This window comes from Halichoerus grypus, chromosome 2 (assembly GCF_964656455.1).
Source record: "Halichoerus grypus chromosome 2, mHalGry1.hap1.1, whole genome shotgun sequence".
NCBI lineage: Eukaryota > Metazoa > Chordata > Mammalia > Carnivora > Phocidae > Halichoerus > Halichoerus grypus.
This window is the reverse complement of record NC_135713.1, coordinates 43,930,131-43,946,423: the sequence shown is the minus strand read 5'-3', so window position 1 is coordinate 43,946,423 and position 16,293 is coordinate 43,930,131. Positions and strand designations below refer to the sequence as shown.

General features: G+C 38.1%; 1 non-coding gene across 1 annotated transcript; it reads left to right on the top strand.

Moving 5' to 3' along the window:
- Window positions 1-13,817: 13,817 nt before the first annotated feature.
- On the top strand, window positions 13,818-13,894 carry LOC144381214 (small nucleolar RNA SNORD49). Its single transcript, XR_013446108.1, has one exon. It is a non-coding gene; the product is annotated as a small nucleolar RNA SNORD49 (small nucleolar RNA).
- Window positions 13,895-16,293: the final 2,399 nt, after the last annotated feature.

Below are 16,293 nucleotides of genomic sequence, written 5' to 3'. Positions count from 1 at the left end.
TCCAGCAATTGTACACTCCTGGGGATTATCTCAGAGAAATAAAAAATTATGTTCATACAAAAACCTGTACATATGTTTATTGCAGCTTTATTCATAGTAATCCCAAATTGGAAGCAACCCAGATTCAGTGGGTTAATAAACTATGGCATACACATACCATGGAATGCTACTCAGCAATGAAAAGGAACAAATTATTGATACATGCAACAATCTGGATGAATTTACAGAAATTTATTGAGTGGGGGGGGAACCCAACAATCCAAGAGGTCACCATACTATATGGTTCCATTTATATAACATTATTGAATGACAAAATTTCAGAAATAGAGAACAAAAAATTGGTTGCAAGGCTTAAGGAGAGGTAGGGATGGGAGGGAGTGTGTATGTCTATAAAAGTGTAACATGAGTGATCTTGTGATGATGAAGTGTTTTGTATCTTGATTGTGTCAATGCCAATCTCTTAGTTGATGTACTACAATTTTGCGAGATGTTATAGAGAAAGCTAGATAAAGGGTACGTAGAATCTTTTTGTATGAAAATGCATGTAACTTAACAACGATCTAAATTTATTGTTTTATTAAAATGTTTAGAAACAAATAGTGCCAAATAAAGCGTTCAAGGATCATCAATGTTTGGTGAACGGCAGGTTAACTAATAGGTTTCTGCATTACAGATCTTCAGGGAGAACTTAGGTGATTTGTGTGTCTCATGGAGGAAGCTATAGTGTGCAACACTTCCCAAGCATATTTAACATGGAACATTTTATTTAAGAATATTATTGACATCTTGTTGAAACAGCATCCTGAGAAACCTACATCCATTTTTTTTTTTAGAAATAGTTATAGTAAAACAGCTAACCTATATTTTTTCCCATGTTTCGGGGACCTGTGTACCTATGTTTTATATGACAAGATCATGGAATCCTTACAAGAACTCTATGATGAGGAAACTGGAATGTTGATGTCTGGGTCCTACCCAGGGATTGCCATGCAATAAATCTGGCATGTAGCCAGAGTATTAGAAATTTTAGTAGCCTCATAAGTGATGGCAATATGAAGCCAAGGCTGAGTGAGGAAGGCTCTAGTGGAAGTCTTTGGTACTCAAAGAGTGGTCTGTGGACTAGCAATATTGGCATCACCTGACACTTATGGGAAATGCAGAATATCAGGCCCCAATCCAGACCTACTGAGTCATAACCTATGTTTTAACAGGTCCCCCAGACCATTCATAGATACATTAAAAAGTAGTGGTCAAAATAATAGCTAGTGAAGTTGGAGAGGAGATTTGCACTCAGATAGTCTGACTGTATGGTACCTATGGTCTTAAAACCAGAGTATAGCACTTGTGTTTTTATCAAGTGCATTGGGAATAAATGAGTGCAAAGCAAATATGCTAAGTATTGCACTAAATTGGCATGGAATAGTGCCTCCAATATGAGAACTGGTGCTCCTATTTGGCCCTGAGCTGTTGTGTCTATTATTGGGTTGGTGCCTTTAGTGTGGGCACCATGCATAACAAAGACCCTTAATAACATGAGAAGTATGCATGCCATCCTTCTGAGAGGACAGTGGAGAAGGGCCAGGGAAGCTCTTTAAATGAGAAATGAGCAGAAGATGAGCATGTAAAGGTTGCTACATAGGACAGGGTGTGGCCAGAACTCAGCACAGAGGATAGGCGAGAATGCAGAGTAACTGTACAGTGTTAGTGGTGACCCATATCATTATTGGATGCCCATACTGACAGGTTGTTACTGGAATATCAAGTGACTAACTCTTGGTGTGAAAACCTTTTGAGGAGAGTAAGAAGTTGGTGACTATCGAGTCCTAACTCTGAGTCTTTGTGGCAAGTTAAATTAGATGCAGCCTCTGTCCACTAGGAGCCCATAACCTAAAAGAAAATTTCTCTGTCTCCTTGCCTTTCTTCCACTCTTCACATGTTCCCAACTTTGTATAGGATATTAAATTAGATACTGGCAAGAAACAGAAATGAATGAGACAATTTCTGTGCATCAGGAACATAAAACCAGTAGAGAAGAGTGGTACAAAAAACCACTGTATAGGTTATAAAGCCAAATAAAACAACTTTTTTAGAGATGGAGATTCTTTGAGAATACAGAACGAGGAGTAATTATATATTGCATATAAAGGGAGGGGTTAGGGCAGGCTTCATACAAGAATGGTGCAATTGTTATGAGACTTACTAAGATTGTAGAGGGTTGAAAAGAGTGTTGTCCTGTTAATGAGTGCACTTGACCAAAGCCGAAATTAAAGGCAATGTCAAACACGTGGGACATTTAAAGAGGGTAGGAAAGGAAACAAAATGAGGTTGGGAAGGGTAGGAAGGAGCAATATTGTGGGAGCTTTTGAATATTAAACCATGAACACAGAACTTTGTTCTGCTAGCACTGTGGGGGAAGGAGGAGGCTTGATGATGATGAAAGCCATAACTCAGCCTCGTGAAGAACTGTGGGAACTTGGACACACACTGCCTGAGCTGGTATTCCAGCTCTGATATTTGCTTGCCACAAGCCATGCAAAAAAGCCCTTACCTCTCAAAGCCGCAGTTTAACCCATTTGTGAAGTAGGGATAATGCCTAGGGTTTCTGTAAGGAGTAAAAAATCCATGTAAAGCTCTGAGCATAGTGTTTGGCATGTAGTACCTTCCTGAGAAGTACTTCAGTGGTGTGGGAAGATAACCCTGGTAGTGGTGAAATAGGTATGAGGAAATAGAACTTGTAAGGAGGCACAAAGACAGTGAGGACCCTTGTCTGTCTGGGTTCCCAAGGAAGCTAAATAATGACATCCATGAGCTTCAGGTTCATATTAGAAATTGTTTTGCGTTATTCTCCTGTTACATTTGTCCTGTACATCAGTTGGGCTCCCAAGGGCTCATTGACCATGGTAGAGTGCAGATTTGATGGCAATGAAACCTATTTTATTACATAAAAGAAATGAAAGATTTGCTACCTTACCAATTCTGAAATCCTGAAATCAGTTTATAGAGCAAGTGGATTTAAATGTAAAGGGAGGCTTTTCTTTGTAAGAGAAAAGTAAAAACCGGTTGAAACTTGAGGGGTAAATCGGGACAACACTGCTACAGATTCTACAACAAGATACTTTCTTGTGTCAAAATTGAGTGTTTATACACAGGGGCGCTGTTAGCCTTCTGGAATGACCCTTTTGACCTTGTAGGGACTGCATTAAGCACTGAGGCTGTTTTGAGTCCTGCCATGCTTATTAAATTCCCAGAATCACTCCTGAGCCCTTGTGATGACCAATATGACCTCCCATCCCTCTGCAATATAAAACAAGTTTTCAAAGGTCCGAAGAGGGTAGCAGGTGGGTGGATGCCTAATTGAGACCTATTGTGAAGAAGTGCTCAGTTAGAGAAAAGCCTAAATGTCCACTCTACTTGACCATGGCTTATTCAGCAAGTAAGGGCTGAACTTAGCAGTCTGACCTTGAACAAGAAAGTTACTCCTCTGATGCCTCAGTCTCTAGTCTATGAAATAGGTTTATATTAAATATTTTCCTTTTTTTCTATTCAGTTCTTACCATGCAGGGGCATAAGAGATCTACCTACCTGAAGCTTTATGTGATAATTGGCTCTTTGGTATCTTGTCTGTTACGTGATAAGTGCCTAATTAATAGTAATTGTGTTTTACAAGCTACATATAATCAAATATAAGATGCCATGGACTATAAAATACACCATCACTTCATATATACTATGAAAGAAAAGCTATCAATTACATGGGCCACACACTTCTCTCATTATTTAGAATATCTATGTCATTATATACATTTCAGATTTACTTAGGATATTTTTATCCTGTATTACTTCTGTGCATATTTTTTTAAAAAAATGAACGAATAAGCTCTTCCTAAAACTTGACATTCAGAATTAAACTGTTATGACTCACCTTTAACTCGATCATTACTAGTGCTTTATAATCTCTGTCAGCCAAGCCAGGCTGGTGTTATATCAAATTTTTACCACCCTAAATCATCCTCTCTGCCATTAAGAGCAATCGGGATGGAGTGTTTTTAAAGAATATGTACCTGACTAAAAACCATAGGTGCTGGGCTCTGAGATGGTTTTGCCACTATGTAGAGCAAGCCTACTTGCAAGGACTGCTTCAGGAATATTGAGAGACCACTGATTGACCTCTGCTCCACCCCTGCCCACCCCATTTGCCTTCTTCTCGTTGAAACAACGTCTCCCTCTTGCTTTCAGGATTGTCTTCTAAGTTGCTGATACCCATTCTGCCTTTTTGATGCTGACCTCTTGATGTTTCCACATGCCCAGGCAGTGATAACTTTGGTACAAACTCAAGCCTGGCTTGGGTGACAGATTATAGGGCATTATGGATTGCAAATTTCAGAGATGTTAAAAGATAGAAGTTGCATTTGTGAAAAGATGAAACATGGTAATAAATATATGCATGTAGTAGAGGGTATTATGCTAAGCAAAGTAAGTCAATCAGAGAAAGATAATTATCATATGATCTCACTGGTCTGTGGAATTTAAGAAACAAGGCCAGAGGATCATAGGGGAAGAGAGGAAAAAATAAAACAAGATGAAACCAGAGAGGCAGACAAACCATAAGAGACTCTTAATCATAGGAAACAAACTAAGGGTTGCTGGAGGGGAGGGGGTGGAGGGATGGGGTAACTGGGTGATGGACATTAAGGAGGGCACATGATGTAATGAGCACTGGGTATTACATAAGACTGATGAATCACTTACTTGTACCTCTGAAACCAATAATATGTTAATTAATTTAATTAACATATGTTATATGTTAATTAAAAATAATAAAAAAAGTCTTCAAACTGAGGGTTCTAGAGGGGAGGGGGGTGGGGGGATGGGTTAGCCTGGTGATGGGCATTAAGGAGGGCACGTATTGAATGGAGCACTGGGTTTTATATGCAAACAATGAATCATGGAACACTAAAAAAAATAAATAAAAGGGAATATGGGCCAAAAAAAAAAAAAAAATCCTCACAACAAAAAAAATTTAAAAATAATGCATTTAGTGAAAGAAAGGGCACGCATGAATCCTCCTGCAAGTGAGAACTTGTCATCCAACTCCCTGTTTCAGTGTCACCTACAGACCAGCACCTGGGAACCTGTTAGAAATTATAGACTCTGTCACCATCCCAGATTGACTAAATTAGAATCTGAATTTTAACAAGATCTTCAACTGATTAGCACATTAAAGTAAGGAAATACTGGTCTTATTTGTTACATCAAATGTATTACTTGACTGGCCTGCTTACATTGGATTTCCCTGTATGCACACGCACACCGTCCCAGCTTGCACTCCCTGTCCTGCTCTGCTAATTCAGATCACACCTAAGAACAAATCTCACTGGAATATCCTCTTGTGTGGGTTACAAAAACTGAGATATTATTATGTTTATCTTCTTCACCTGTCTTAGCACATTTAATGGGGACAGGCAGGAGGCACTGCTTTAGCAAAAAATCACCCATAGCTCTATCCCTTTCTAGAAGGCACAAGGCCAGCAGGAGGCCAGATTCTTCCATAACCTCTTGCATCAACATCAAGGCATGTTTCATAGCCCCCCTCTTACCAACATTTACAAACCTATTCCACATGTATATCCTAATGAGACTGGGCTTATAAACTGCTTTCCTAGTTTAGTGTTCACATTTCAACAGTTGAATTGGCTTTTTAAAATTGAAGGTTTTGGGAAGGAGTAGCTCCAAAGAGGTGTAGAGGAGAGCCTCAAGGCATCATTCCAAAACGGTGTGTGTGTGTGTGTGTCTACCTCATTTAGCACCTTGTTTGGAAACTCAACTCTGTGCCCTGAAAACAGCCTGTGGCCTTTACTTTTGCTTCTCTCCCTCTCTCAAGGCCAGTTTTCAGCTCTGTTAGTAGAATCAGAGGACTCAACACTTTTATTTTGCAAATATAAAGTGTCAGCTAATGGCCCACTTAGAGCCTTACCTCAGGGTGCTTCTGCATGCTAAATAGGGTCATTCTGGATCAGTCAGGCCCAGGAGAGGTGGAGGAAGGGTGGTATTTGGGAGCAGGGAACAGAGCTTCAGCTTCTGGGTTTCCCTATAAATTTAGCTATCTAAGAAGCTGATCCTAACATGTTGTTTTGTGAAGCGATTTCTGGCATTATCAACTTTCACTTTTCTAGAAAATAATTCTTTGTGGTATTTCTACTGCAATCACTTTTCCTCTAATAGTTGCCACTTCATTCTTTAGTCTTTTGTTCAGTCTTTTCATTCATCTTTAAGTATTTCTTGTGTGCTAAGTATTGGGATGGCAGAGAAGGAGACCAACTCCATCCTGACCCATAGGAGCATGTTTTGATAAACTTTGGGCTTCTAAGTTTAGACAGATCACAAGAGTGCCCAATATGTATTTAAAAGTGGAAGAATAATGGTTAAAACATTATGAATAGAATTTTGGGGGGGAGTAATATGATGAATGTTTTCTTCTTGTTAAATGTGCCATCTCTTTCAGAACTTACGCTCTGGTTGAGCAGCCTTTCTGCAGTCCTCCTCCCTCACAACAGGCCAGGGAATAGAATCCTACTCTCTAACCCACTCTTGGATGGTAGCAAAGGCTTCCCAGGGGAAATGATCTCCAGTTGAGGATGGATGATGTGCACTTGATACTGAAGCTAGGCCACAGGCAAAGAGAGACAGGCATGGGAGGATGCTCAATGGTGAGAGGGAAGGAACAGCTTTCACAGCTCTTAAAACTGGCATTAGCAGCACCTGAGAGCCTTTTAATACATCTGCAAGAGTATCTGTTTCTTAGGGCTACTGTAACAAACTAGCACACACTGGGTAGCCTAAAACAGAAATGCATACTGTTGGTTCTAGAGGCTAGAAATGCAAAATCTTGCTTATTCTCCTAGCTTCTGGTCATTGTTGCCAATCCTTGGCATTCCTTGATTTAAGAGTTCATAACCTCCATGTCTGCCTCCATGGTCACATGGCCTCTTTCTTCTACCTGTCCATGTCTTTCCCATGGTGGTCTCTTCTGTGTGTGTCTGTCTCTGTGTCTTGTCTTGTCCTCTTAATAAGAACACAAGTCATACTGGATTAAGGGCCCACCATACTCCAGTATGACCTCATCTTACATCTTAATTACTTCTGTAAGGACCCTATTTCCAAATAAGGTCATGTTCACAGGTACCAGAGTTTAGGATTTCATCATCTCTTTTGGGGGGACACTATTCAACCTACAACAACAAGCTTCTGGTTAGATCTACTACATCAACAGTTCTGCTAAGGATTCAAAGATGGGTTGAGTACTAGTTATAAGATTAATGTTTTAAGAGAGGTGGGAGAAAGGGTTGAGAGTTCAAAGACATGGACCCATGGATGGAGTGAATGGGAACAAGAAAAGGTCAAAGAGATGCCATTACCAGAACTTAAATAGGGCTTTAAAGGAGGTAGAATTTTTGTTTCTTTTCCTTTTCTGTGTTTCACATGCTTTGGTTGCAAGGTTCAGGGCTTTATCCATCCTTATGAGTATGTTTTGTAAAAACGTCATATAGAATAATTACTATTATACAAGGTGCAATACTAAATGTTTTATGGCAGCTATTATCCCTATTTTTAAGCTATGGAAATATCTACAGCTTAGCTCTTTAATTCTACTATTTAACTCTTTATCTTACATGGAAAATCATTTGCATCAGCATTTTAGGCTCCCAAACTTAGTTGTTAAGAAAGACTCTGGTTTGAATCTAGACTCTGCCACTTACTGGCAAATATAGTCTTGAAAATTTATGTAACTTCTCTGAGATTCAGTTTCTTATTATATATGGAATCATTTACAATAGTAGTAGGCACCTGATAGAGTAGTTGAGAAAACAGAATGAGATGCTGCACTGTAAGTATTTGAGTGATGTGTAGAATGTGGTAAGTACTAAGTGATAGCCCATTTTATCCTGGCCCTTCAGAGGCAAGTGAAACCTTAAGAGGCATACATTTTGGCTTCCTGTTCTCTAGATCTCAAAGTAGAAAAGAAGTTGGTTCAAGATCACGCAGCAACCATTGGTGACTAAATCAAGGCGGTACATAGTCAATCTCAAGCATAGTAGAAATTATATTAGTGTAATAAATATTTTCTCCTTTTTAACTTTATGTGTATCTGTATATAAATGGGGGAATTGATTTTGAGTCAATTAACTTCAAATTCTAGCCAAGAGAAGTGATAGATTTTCTTATGTCTAGGTAAGGCTGATTCTAGTCTTTAAAAATGAATGAAGATTAGTGATTAGGAAGGAATTATACCAGGAAGAAGCCATGAATTGAGAAACAGAGTCAAAAACATTTTAGATAAACTTGTTTGACAAGACATTTGTTTGTTAAAGGCAGTTGAGAATTTTGCAGCAATGCCACCAACACTTCCAGAGACCAGTGCCCATAATACTTCCCTTTGAATGGGACTTAGTGCTTTATCCACATGTTATCTATTATTTTAGTGAAGATAATGGATTAGATTATTCCCATGTATTTGGATTTCAAGAGTGAAATTTCAAAAATGAAGATGAAGGAAATCCCTGATATGGAATCGCCAAATATTTTCCCCCTCATATAAAAGTTTAAATAACTTAAAATAAAACCTATCCTCTATAATAACTATGATTTTTTATAAGAGGAAGGCTATTTTAACACCCCAAATGTAGGAAGTATATGAGCTCAAAATGAAGAATACTGATTAAAAAGGAGTATTTAATTTTATGTTAAACTCTGTCATTATTTTCCTAGTTTTATTCCAGGGGCTGAAAACTTTTGGATGGACCAGCACTGTCCCTGACCAACTTTTAGAAACCAATAAACTTCCCTCTCCAGGAAACATGTTGCAATAACCTGGTGAACTTTTCCTCAGATCATATGCTCCTTCCTCTCTGGAGGTCCTACTGTGTGTGCTTCCTTTCCTTTTTCTCCATATCCCATGGAGTTTGTGACCATTATGAACTACTCTGATAGGCATGTGTCATATCTGCCAAGCAATGTGTTGTAGCAAAAGAAAACAAGACCCTCAAAACAAATCTGTTGATGATCTAATCCAGGGGTTATGGATAAAAGTCTATTCCATTGGAGCCTATGGTTTTTATAGAATTTACCTGGTGCATTGATTGGATATTCTAAACAAGAATAGAGTGGCAGGATGGGGAGGAAAAGCAATGGAGTTACTTAGTGCATCCTTCCATCTGTGCACACATTCCTTCTATCTTCGGGTACTAGATAGAATCATAAAATCCTCTTCTTCAGATTCAGGCTGAAGAGATATACCAGGTACCTACCTGTGCCAGGAACTGTGCTAGGCCCTTCTTACGTGCTCTTTCCTTAACATGCATGGAGCTATTGTGACTCTTTTCTGTCCCAGATGAGATAAGCAAGGCTTTGAAAGGATCAATGCCTGTGTCCCATAGCCACTATGCACATGTAGATGCTCTTAGCCTCTATTTTTCTTGAGGGGGATGTTGATACTTTGTAACCCAGGGACCACATTAGTGTCCTACTCTCATTTGTGCTGAGCTTCTGTTCGTCCTATTAAAATAGCATTCCTTTCTCTGTTTCTGTTGATATTCCAACATCAGTGTCGAGAACCTGGTGGCAAGCGGGGTGTTAAACACAGTGGTTCCTACTGAAGGCTCTGGAGTGACCTTGGGCAGTTTCCACTCTGTGTCCTCACTTGCTGACTGTAAAATGAGTGTTGTGATAGCACCTACCTCATAGGATTCTTGAGAGGTAAAACAAGTATAAACACTTAGCCCATTCCTTGACATATCTCAGTCATCTTTATTATAAGCTCTTAGGTTACATAAAATAGGAATTAAAAATATTAATTTATAGATTTATAAATTTAATATACTAACTTACTGCATATTGCATCCAATTTCCTCAAAACATCTGACAGCCTGTCTTGTACTAGCCTGTCCTCCCGAAACATCTGAGAACATGTGCTGTTGCTTTTCTCCTTCCATTTAACTTTTCTCACAGTGATCTAGGAGCTGAGAAAACATCTGGGTGTTGCAACAGGTCTGAGTGATTTCATGGTTTTCCTTAGGACTGGCTCTTGCAGAGTTGTTGTAGACAAAGCTGAAGAAGAGAAGTGAGCATGGTGAGGTGTAGAGACAGTCTTGATGCTATATGGTTGGCCGGGGCCTTGAGGGTAGTAAGTACCTGGTCTTTGAATGAGTGGATAGCAAAATTATGCACAAATGAGGATATTCTGGTTCAAGGAATTGTACATGGCACTCAGTGTGTGCAACACAGTTTTTTGTTGTTGTTGTTGTTGTTGTTAGAACATGTTATACTTGCTGATTAAAATTCTCAAAGGGTGGCTAAAAACAAGGAAAAGCCATAGATTCCCATGCTTTGTTTTTCTTTGTAAAAGTCCTTTCCTACTTAATACATGTTTATAGAAATAAAATGTTACAGAAAATATATCTACATATGTAAGTCATTTTCATTGGCTGAACTTTCAATAGCATGAAAGATCTTTTATTCTACTTTTTTTTTTTTTTTCCTCCACGGCCTCCAAAATGGATGTGGGCTTATGGTAGTGGCTCAATATATGAATAGAGGGAGATTTTCACTGAAAACAAGTGTTTATCCAAGTGCAAAACTTTGTATCAAGTGTTAAAATTGCAGACTTCAGAGTGGGGCAGGAACTCTCCTCTGAAAATGACTAATTCTGTGATTGTGGCTTCAAATTCTTTGAATCTCTTTTGTCCCATTTGTAAAATGGGGATGATATCTACTTTACAGAGTTGATGTGAACACTAAATGAATGTGAAGATTATTTGAAACACTTAGCACAATGCCAGAAACATAGTAGAATATAGCTTTTTCAGAGCATCTGGTCAAAGACATGCTTGCCCATCATCCACTAGATTGATTCTTTTCCTGTCACTCTGAACCTACTACCATGACCAGTGAGATTTAATGAGTCCTTGGCTTATCTTTTGTGAAACAGAGGTGTTAATATGTAATAGTTCACAAATCCTGTAGGAATTCTTTAGACAAAATGAAAGAACATTCAAAAAAGAAAAGTTAATTTGGAAATAATTTAGAGTTGTACCCAACTCCTAATTATTTGCAGGTGACAATCATTCTGTATCCATTATAAAATCTCAGCATTCCTTTCTCAGCTCTTAATCCACATTTTGACTATCTCCCAACTGCATAGTGGGTAGAAATTAATTTAAATCAAAGTTAAATAATTTGGAAAGACTGCAAATAGGTCCCTAGAACTAATATTCATTGGCAACAAATATGGATTTAGTTTGAATTTAGAAGACTTTGTGGCAGAATAGATTCTTGGTTGCATGACAATGACCGTGTCGAATGAATGAATGAATGAGTAAGAAGAGTTTCTTAGATCTGGGGCTAGTTGCAAATTGAGGTCTCTGCTAAGTCTGAAAATCAAAGAATTTGTAAGTCTGAGTTCTCTGCTTTTTAAAAATTAGCTTAAGTTACCGGAAAAATACAAAAATCAAGAGCTGAAATAAAGAACCTATGATTTCCTTTTCTTTAAAAGGTGGGAGCAATATTTTCCTCCTTACACCTGACAAAGTTACAGGAAGAAGTAGTAGATTCTCTACAGGGCAAATTGGTCTCACTTTTCTGTGCCAATGCACATTAATTCCCCACAGGAACTCTGTTTTTTCCAGTGGTGTACATTTGCACAGCTGAACTCATATTTTGGTCTCAAGTGCAATGGTGCTCACGGCAATGCTAATAAAGCTGGAACTGACATGCTGCTCCCTGGAACCTCATTCCTATGTTTTGGCATTTATCTCTAGGGCCTTCAACCTGTTACACAGGTTGGACACAGAGGAACCCTGAGTCCACAGTTTACAAAAGGATATTTGCATCTGAAGATAGGCTCTTGATTTTGTTTCTTAAGATTCCTAACCACAGCCCTGCCCAGGAGTTTTTAATTACTCTTTTTTCTTGAGCAAGTTAGTGTTGCATTTTCTGTCACTGGTAACCCAAGTTTTCTGATAAAAATGCCTTCTAGGTGTTGGGCCCTGGCTGAAGCTCTGAGAATTATATGGAGAACAACCACTGTTGCATGTCCCCATGGAGTAGATGGTTTACAGGAACAGACACATTAATTGGGGAAGCACATTAATGACTGGGAATTTCCAAAACAGATCTACTTGAACAAATAACACATAGTTTGATCAGAATGTGTAACAGATTGGAAGAGAACCATGGTGAAGACTTCCCTGAGAAAGTAATCTATGAGCTTAAATCTGGATAATGATTAGGAAGTAAATAGGGGAGCAGAAACGGCAAAAGAATTCCAAAGAGAGAAAATAGCCCAGGTAGAAGAAAACATGGCATAAATGCCCTGTGGTAGGAGGAACATGGCATGGTCAAGGATAGAAAAGAGGTCCGAGTAGCAGGCTATGATAACAAGGAGGAGAGTGGCTGGGGTGATGGCTGGAGAGACAAGTCAGGCAGATTACGGAAGGTCTTAAGAGCCGTTTTAAGGAGTTTTGTCTTTTATTGTAAAAATAACAAAAAGCCATGTAGTCTATGGTCTTAGGTTGTAAATTCAAGGCTCATCGAGACAAAATAGATTTGTCTAAGGTTGCATATTGCTCGTGTGGCAAGTTGGGTCCAGAACTCATGCCTTGGACTCCCAGGTGACCTACAGAAACAATTTGCGATAGTCCTTAGTGTTCTGAATATGCCAAGGGGACAAACACCTTAAATGGACTTAGAAAATCACCAAGTTGCTATGGAGGTATATTCCCAACATAACACCAATTATACCTGTGAGAAGTTTATATGTGAACTTAATGTAATTACACATAGGACGTGCTATGACTTCTAGAAACACCTATCTACCAACAGTTTAAAAAGTGATACCCTTACAACTTCACACCCACTAGGATGGTTATTATGGAGGGAAAAAAAACCCAGAAAACATGTGTGAGGGAGATGTAGATAAATGATAACTCCAGTGCATTGCAGACGGGAATGTAAAATGCTGCCGGTGCTTTAAAAAACAGTACGGTGGTTCATCAAAAGTTAAACATAGAATTCCTGTGTGATACCCCCAGGAAGTGAAAGCAGGGATTTGAACAGATATTTGCACACTAATGTTAATAGTAACATTATTTAAAGTAGCCAAAAAGTGGGGACAACTCAGAGTACATCAGCAGATTGATGGATAAACAGAATGTGGTATATACATAAGATGGAATAATATTCAGGCTTATAAAGGAAAGAAATTCTGATATAAGCTACAACATGCATGAACCTTGAAAACATTATGCTACGTAGAATAAGCCAGATAAAAAGGACAAATAGTGTGTAGTTCTACTTACATAAGATACCTAAAATGATCACATTCATAGAAACAGAAAGTAGAATGGTGGTTCCCAGGGGCTGGGGGGAAGTGGGAAGTTGTTGAATGTTGAAACAGAGTTTTACTTTGGGATGATGAAAAAGTTCTGGATATAGATGGTGGTAATAGTTGTACAACGATGTGAATGTAACTTCAGGCTACTGAACTGTTAAAATATAAATTTTGTATTTTACCACCACACACAAAAAAATCTTGAAGTTGTAACGTTAATTGTTGTCTCCTCGTATTTTAATATTATAAGTGAATTTATAGTACAGATAAAATGATGCTTTATTACTTGATAAAATATAAGGAACAATTATATATCCTTTCTTCTGCTAGTTTTTGCATATAAAGGATACCCTTTCTCCTGTGCAGACGCCAGTACTATTAAAAGCTTTTTTGTTATAACAAGAGAAGGCTTGAAATAATAAAAGCGGTCATGTGTGCTGATGATACTGGGATTAGGAAGTGCCGTCAGAAGCAATAAAAGCGGTCATGAACTTACATTAATGTGTGTTTAATCCACCACAAAAAGAAGTTCTGCCTTAGGAATGTTTCTGCAGTTCTTCTATATTTTTGTTAAAGGGTTCATAAATAAGTATGGCATGTAATTTTAGATTTCTGTAACTCTGAGATCATCTCCATACAAATAACTTAAAATTCAAAGTTTTGTTTGAATACTTACCCTTTCTCTAAGTCAGAAGTATGTTTTCAGTTTAAATTATTTAGATCACCAGATAAATTTCCTAATTAAGTCTTTTCCTAGAGTGTTTCATACTGGGTCTTCAATCTTGGTGTCCTGTCCTTGAGGGTCAGACTCCTGGAGAGGAATAGATCAATGAAAGCAGCAAAATGCACAAATTGTATTTCTGGGCAGAGCGTCTGTCCTCTGAGATGACCAAAAGTCTGGACAGTCCTTCAAATGTTAGAAGTTAATGGTCATGTTTCCCATGTACTGTCTTCCTTAGGAAATATTTCTATTTGTTCAAGTGTTTCTGATAGAACATGGGACCTAAGCCTCTAACCAGACTGGACATCCTAGTGAACCTGCCTGCTATCCTGGTGCCACTTAGGCCTCTTCTCTTGGAAACAAACACACTCCTCCAACTGTAACTGGATGAGCATGGAATGGAGGACAATTTTAACCTCCTTTGTTCTAGGCACTGTATTTTTCCAAACAATAACCTTTAACTTTTATGAAAGCCAGTGCTCATTGTGCTGCTTTCTCACTTAAATTAAAACTTAAATTTGATCTTCTCATTCCCCTGCTGAAATCCTTTCTATTGTCTATCCATTGCTCTTAGGAAAAAATAGAAAATGCTTAATGTAGTCTCCAGGGAAAGATTTTGGGGTAACAGAAAAGATGGCTCATGCTTTTATATATATATATACATATACATATATATATATATGTATACATATATACATGTATGTATATATATATATGTATATATATATATATAATTTTTTTTTAATCATCTCCTTTACCCTTCTTACCCAACTTTATGTGCTTGGCTTCTTTCAGCCTTCATTAGTCTTGCTAAAATCTTGCACATTAAGAGGTTGAAAATGTACATTTTGAATCAAAATAAAAATAGGCCTAAGAAAGCATTTCAGAATCTAATTTTTCCCTTTGGGGGGCATTCCACCTCTGTAACTTAATTCTATGTCTTGAGGTTTTAATTCCTGGGAAAAATAGGATATTTTACCAAGTACATTATATTCCTTTTCCCCTCTGTCCTTCCCTTAGTAATAGTTAAACCCATTAATGTCTCTGGAGATATCCATCTGATAATAAACATCTATGGCAATGAAAGGATTATGTAATCTCCCAGCAGAAACCATATCATATAAAATTTTGAATTCAAGTACTCGTATGTTTTTAGAGAGTCTGTTGCCCAGACCTCTGTTAGATTCAGCAGCAAGATGGGACTTACCGAACTATTTTTGCTCCCAAGTAATAACCTTCCTTACATAACAAGAATGTCACAGGTTTGTATATAGTTTAACAAGTTCTTTGATGTACAATATATCTCTAATCCTTTAAACCATTCTTTTGAGGCTGTTAGGAATCAACACTGTCATTTTATAGTTGATGATTCTTAAAGAATTAAGTGGTTTGTTCCAAAATGCATTGAGAGCAGGAATAAGGGTGAGGACTTAGATCCAGGTCTTCTCAGTCCATTGTGATTTTTCGAAGTGGTATTTAATGCTTTGTTTTTATCAGTTATGAAAGTACCATGTTCATTGTAGAAAATAAAGAGAAAATAGTAAAGTATAAAGATGAAAATTAGAAATACTTTCATTCCCACCATCTGGTTAACCACTGTTCATATTTTTGTGTATTTCCTTCCTTTCAGGTTTCTTATATATGGATGTGTGTGTGTGTGCAGTTATGTTTATGTGAATTCTCACAAAATTGGGGTCCTATTGCATTGTAACTGACTCAGAACAGGCGTGCAGCAATGATAATGGAACTATTTCAGTGTGTATGTAATGTAACCTGGGTCTCATTTTCTCCTCCTATCTGCTAAGAAGGAAGAGATGAAATAGGGCCAGAGGAAATGCCTGCTCCAAGTAAATCCTTTTTTATTTTCTTCAGTTTCAGAGAACGTATTCCTGGGGACCTGAAACCAGAGAGAGAGAGAAATATCTGATCTATCAGGGTCAAGTAGATGTAATAGAAATCAGACAGATAGTCCTGAATTAGAACTATGAAATGTCACAGCTGGTGATTTCAAATAGCCTTTCAGATGCTGCAGGGTCTCCTGTCCAACTGAGGAGTAGACCACTATGGCACAGAAGAGTGGCAAGGAGAGGGAAGGAGGCAGTATTGTGTAGACTTAATTCATGGACTATGGAGATGGACCGATGAGGGTCTGAAGTTCTGCTTTGCAGCCTAACTAGCCATGTGACAT